This window comes from Mixophyes fleayi, chromosome 7 (assembly GCF_038048845.1).
Source record: "Mixophyes fleayi isolate aMixFle1 chromosome 7, aMixFle1.hap1, whole genome shotgun sequence".
NCBI lineage: Eukaryota > Metazoa > Chordata > Amphibia > Anura > Limnodynastidae > Mixophyes > Mixophyes fleayi.
In genome coordinates, this window is record NC_134408.1 from 107654309 (window position 1) to 107660308 (window position 6000).

General features: G+C 41.1%; 1 protein-coding gene across 3 annotated transcripts in view; it reads right to left on the bottom strand.

Moving 5' to 3' along the window:
* KANSL1L (KAT8 regulatory NSL complex subunit 1 like) overlaps window positions 1-655 on the bottom strand; it is a 38412-nt gene extending 37757 nt beyond the window's left edge. For all 3 annotated transcript variants that reach the window (XM_075180274.1, XM_075180273.1, XM_075180272.1), the window contains exon 1: window positions 490-655. The gene's annotated coding sequence lies outside the window, so the exon portion shown is untranslated. The remainder of the gene's footprint in view (window positions 1-489) is intronic.
* Between the last annotated feature and the right edge of the window lie 5345 nt (window positions 656-6000).

The window sequence follows — 6000 nt, forward strand, 5'->3', positions numbered from 1 at the left end:
ATTTGGAGACGATTGCCAAATGTGCCCAAACTGATGCACTGTATATATGTTTGCTATACATACTGCATGTAAAACTAGAGATATGTGTGTTCATAGATCATAAATATACTGTATAGAGAAATAATCACAGCAAAAATAATGTGCTTGCCCATGGCGCTGACAGTATACTGCTCTGTTGTACTAGAAGCAAATGGTACCCTATCAGGCGAGGTCGCCATTGAAAACTAATAACTTTGATCGTTTACACAACGCTTGTAAATATTGAGTCCTTTGACAGAACGCACTTAGTTGACCGCATCCAAAGCCCCACCCCCGCGCGATATTTCCAACCAATCACAAGTCATCTTCTGATCGGCCCCGCGCTCTTTTCTGAAGCTCGAGCCTCCCGTCCGTGTGCGCTCTGGATGTAACTTACGCGCGTGCACACGTTATTTGCGGAGAAAAGTACGGGTTTGGGTCTACGATGACTTGTTGCAGGCGCTCCCTTACCTCTTCTATGGCTGCAGGCGTGGAGTGTGCTGAGAAGTGCGATCGTTTCCCCGCTGGCCGGTTGTCGGTTAATACCAAAGCCACCGTCTGTTTTGTGTTGTTGTTGCTTTTTCTCAGAGACGAGTGTACCCAACTGCCGCCGCGGGCTCACTAAAAAGTGATGGAGAGTACTTAAGTAATTTAACCAATCCGATGGGAAGAGCTGCTATGTTTGACCAATGAGGTGCGATATGTTAAATAGTAGGCTACAAACGTCAGTCGGCATCCAATCGTTGACAGCGAGGGTTTTTACTTTCTTTCATCCAATGGTAGGTGAGGTGGGTGTGTTTAAGTAAATTAGGACGACCCGCTGGCCAATCTAAACAGGGACATGGGTGGGGAGGGGAGTATTTAGCTGGAGGCGATGTCTCGGGTAAACAACGAGAGACAGAGGTGTAAATATTATGAATGAGACATGTGGCAGATATCCCAGACTGAATCAACCTACTACAGCTTTACTACCCTTATGTGAAATTAATATGCATGCGAACTGACTTTACATCCAATGGTTGTAAATAATTTAATTGCCTAAAATACATAATGATATTTATTATTGTTATTATTATTTATACTTAAAACAACTTTGCGGAATATAAAACCTACATGCAACCATTTATAATTCTAATTTTAAGTGGATTTTACAGTTTGATTATTACTGTCATTGGTGAGCTGTTGCATAGAAATAAATGGAGAGAGACAAATAAAAAGATAGCTTTCATCATCATTTATTTATATAGCACCACTAATTCCGCAGCGCTGTACAGAGAACTCTCTCACATCAGTCCCTGCCCCATTGGAGCTTACAGTCTAAATTCCTTAACATACAGACATACACACAGACACAGACTAGGGTCAATTTGTTAGCAGCCAATTAACCTACCAGTATGATTTTTTTGGAGTGTGGGAGGAAACCGGAGCACCCGGAGGAAACCCACGCAAACACAGAGAGAACATACAAACTCCTCACAGATAAGGCCATGGTTGGGAATTGAACTCATGACCCCAGTGCTGTGAGGCAGAAGTGCTAACCACTACGCCACCGTGCTGCCCAGCTTTGATCCCCAATAAGCCTGCATTTGATAACATGAAAACACTAATATTGATTTTGAATTTCTCAATCTCTGCACTTTAGTCACATTATCCACACTTTTTTTAATAGTTTATTTATGATTTTACTGTTTAGTTTATTGTTTGTTAAAAGTAACATCATGAATATTAAATACAATACACAGACTATTAAAATACAATACAAAGACTAATTTATAAACTACTTGACTATATAATTATGTATATGACAAATCATACATTGTTGTTTGACATTCTTGCATGGACCCTGTAAAATGTTTCACAGATTCACTGTTGTGCAGACGCCCACACAAACAAGAATATATATCTTCAGGCTGGTGGGACACCCAGCACGGTACCCTCCTTTCATGCTTACCATGTTTCGCTGGCCCTGTGTGTGACATATTATGCACATACTAAGTTGCTCTTGGCATTTCAATCGTGCCACTGAATCATGGTGTCTGTGCTTAAGGTCCGACTTTTAGCAACATATTTGCACACAATTATGTGAGCCACATGTTCAAATGCAATGATGAGAAAAGCAGGCAGAACATCTAACACATGGACAGAGAGCTGACTTGTGTGTGAGTCCAGTGCCGAGAAGTCTGTCCCTGCAAGGGTAAGGGATGCCAAACTGCAAAAAATCAACCACACATGTGGAAGAACCACAATTCACACAGGACTAACTTTAATGTTTTGGTCACTGAGGTATGTATTTTTGTAAAGATATTATGTGTGGTATGTTTGTTTATATATATATTTTCAAATATGGCATATTTAACAACTGTGTTTTATTTATATTCATTTATTTTATATTTCTTTCACTTTTTAAGTAGGCTGGGGAAACATGGAGGTATACAGACATTCACTCCATCACCTGGAAGCTCCTCTCCATCAGACCAGAGCCCTTTGTCTCTGCAACCTTCTCCAAAGGGACAGCGGTCTTCATCACTCACACATCCAGTCAAGCAGAGTAATCATGTTTCTGGTTCTTTGGTTTTTATAAATATTTAGCTGTAATTTTAATACAGAGTTATGTACCTCATGCAGTGGGGTCTACAAAGGGTAGAGAGAATGCGTGCCCCTTAACGTGTGCCAGGGAGACCATATAGGTGCTACATGCAAAACCAACGCAGTTTGAGGTGCTACATGCAAAACCAATGCAATTTGAGGTGCGTTGCACTTTGTAAATGACCTGCATTGGTATCACAGCTTGATGGTCATGTAGCATCAAGAATACAAACTAATCAGGTAAAGTAATGTGTGATTTCTAGTACCTCCTACGTCCATTTATATTACATTTGATTTTCAATGAAAGAATATAAACTATACATACAAAATCAATGCTGAATATCAGTTATCAGATATATATCTGTTTTCTGTATTTCTAATTTTCTAATAAACAAGGGTGAAATACTGTGTCATATATATATATATATATATATATATATATATATATATATATATATATATAGCTTTTTGAGATTTTATTGATCTAAGGTTAATAGAATAATTTAAATAATAATAATACTCCTGTAGAGCACTGTGGCACCTTACAAATCAACAATAAAATAAAAGACAGTCAGGATTTTCAGGAAATCACATTCCACTGTGTACACTGGAGATATCCCAGAGATATTCTGCCTATCAGAGCCGTAACGACGGCGGTGTGGGCGGTGCGACCGCCCCGGGCGCAAGCCCAAGGAGGCGCAGCCGCCCGATACCTGCCTTCATGCCCAGAGGAATCGCCGCTCTAATTCAGCTCTCCTACAAGCAACAATCCATTCCCGGCAATGCAGTGGAACGCATGTGAAAGCAGGAAGTTCGGCATTTGGAACGCATTTGCGTTCCAAATGCCGAACTTCCTGTTGTTGGAACGCACATGCGTTCCACTGCATTGCCGGGAATGGATTGTTGCTTGTAGGAGAGCTGAATTAGAGCGGCGATTTCTCTGGGCACGAAGGCAGGTATCGGGCGGCTGCGCCCCCTTGGGCTAATCCTTGAAGTGAGATAGTGTCCCCCTCTAGCCCTACAGAGCTGTTACTGGCTGTCCCCAGGTGTTGCTGAGCTGTCACAGGAGCTGGCTGGCCGGTATGAGAAGAATCCTAGCTGCCCCTCACAGCTGTCCAGAGTTATTGTATGAGGGGGTCCCATAGCTGCACCCCCAACCCCCGTCCCATTACAAGAGCCAGTGACAGACAGCTCCAAATGGCAGCCACCTGGCCTCTATCACCCCCGCCCAGATGGAAAGTGGGACTCTAGTAAACCACGTTATTTATAGAAAAACTTCTACCAATTATTACCATATATATATATATATATATATATATATATATATTATAATATACAAATTCTTTCAGTAGAGTGCTAGCCACACCCACATTAGGTTGACCACACCCACTTGTCAAATGCCACTCCCACTTAGATGGGGGGCACCGGTGCCCAGTCTCGCCCAGGGCACCAAAATGTCTAGTTACGGCACTGCTGCCTATAACCAAACATTTATGTCCTTTGGATAATCCACTGGGTTCTCTGCAGCCACTAGCCCAGGAGCAGTGATACAAGAAAAAGTAGACAGGAAGCTGGGAACACAAACCTAGATAAGAATCTCAGCCAGAACCAATTGGACAGATAAAACATAAATTCACGAGTCAGTAGAGTTGTCAGAAACAGGGAAAAAAAAAGAAAAGAAGTATAAGGACTCTTAACATAGCTGAGTTTTCAAGCAACTACCATGCTCTGTCATTGTGATTTTGACTGCACCTCTATATGAAATAGTACATACATCCCAGAAGAGGTACTCCAAAATAAACAGCCATGTTCATTGGAGCAGTACTGCTGTGTTTTTGTAAGGCTTCTTGATCTATTTTAGATAAAAAGTCATAGCAGCCTACTAATCAAAGTAATCTACAACAGCCAATGAGTAGAAGCCAGGATAAACCTAACTGGGCCACTTGTAGGTGACATAATTAAAGTGCTTGTGTATGTGCTCATCAGTGCATATGTTCACATGGCTGCAGAGCAGATGGATGTGAGCACTCCTTACTAAATCACTGCTTAGTTTATTATTAAAATCCAGGCTTCTCTGCACCTAATAACACTGGCAACGAGGAAGAACAATTAGTCCAGATCCTACTCCTGTATCAGACCTTCAGTAAAATAGTAATATTTGTATATCCATAATCAGACATTGCTAGTTAAGTATGTAGGTGTAATTTGTAGTTTGCACTAATTTTTATTAAAATAACCACGTACCCTTTCATAAATGAGTCTTGCAGGGTATCGGCTCTCTTTGATGAGCTTTCCTGAGAGGCCATCCTGGATGAAAGTCTTGATTATCTGGATTCATGTCATCTACTGTGTCTTCCATGGTCTCGGTGGGTACTTCAAAAACAGTTATACAAATATAATAAGGCTTCATTTACCTGCCTAAACCAGCTATTTTATGTCTCGCTTCCATGGCCTGAAGCAGTTAAGAAAAGTTACCCATTAGTAAATACAATTAAAATTCACAACTTCGAAATGAAACATGTCAGTCTCTGTCTCTACACTCCTATATATACATAACTACAAACATAAATACCAAGCATTCCACAGGCATGATCTATTTCAATGCAAAGCCCACCAACAAAGAAACTTATAGTAATTGCATACTTAACTGGCAACTACACAACAAGCACTAGGGAAACACTATATTGCATGGAACTTACATTAAGAATCCCAAAGAAGGTGCCAACTTCACCTCCTGCAGCAGCACCTCCTACTTCAGACAAATTAACACTGAATCCTGTATTAGAAACCTGTCTTCCCCAATAAGCCAGGATTTACCACCCAGCACAGTAATCCCTCAGGTACTATACGAGATCACTATGCAGGTATTTACCTCTGCATCCAAGACACCTTAGGATGGGAACTAATGAAACTATGCTCATAAAGCTAGAAAACAGCCAGGTATCTTTGTAGGAAGCTCTGTCCTGTTTAGAGAGTGTAATAATGAACTCCCCCAGATCCAGGCAGCACACTGCACAGCATACTAATTGGGTTGTTTAAAGAGCAAGTAAAAGTCACTGTTTTAACATTGGAATATATCACAAGCTGTGTATTACCATGATGACTAATATACATGGACTAACTGTAGTGTTTATACTGGACTAAATATGTCCCAGCATCCTCTCTTTCACTCCTCTGCACCGCTGGCTGTTAGGAGGGAGGGGGTTCTATAGCTGAGCTTGCAGAATGACTGACATTCATACACAGGCTGGGACAGTGCTGTAATACAACTAAAATACTCAGCTTTTTGACCTGTGTGGGGTCCTATGAAGACCCTAATCTAAAGATGTGGGAGAAGCTTCAATGCTATAGAGTGGAATGGGGAGGTAATACTTACCTTCTTAGCAGAGCTGCAGT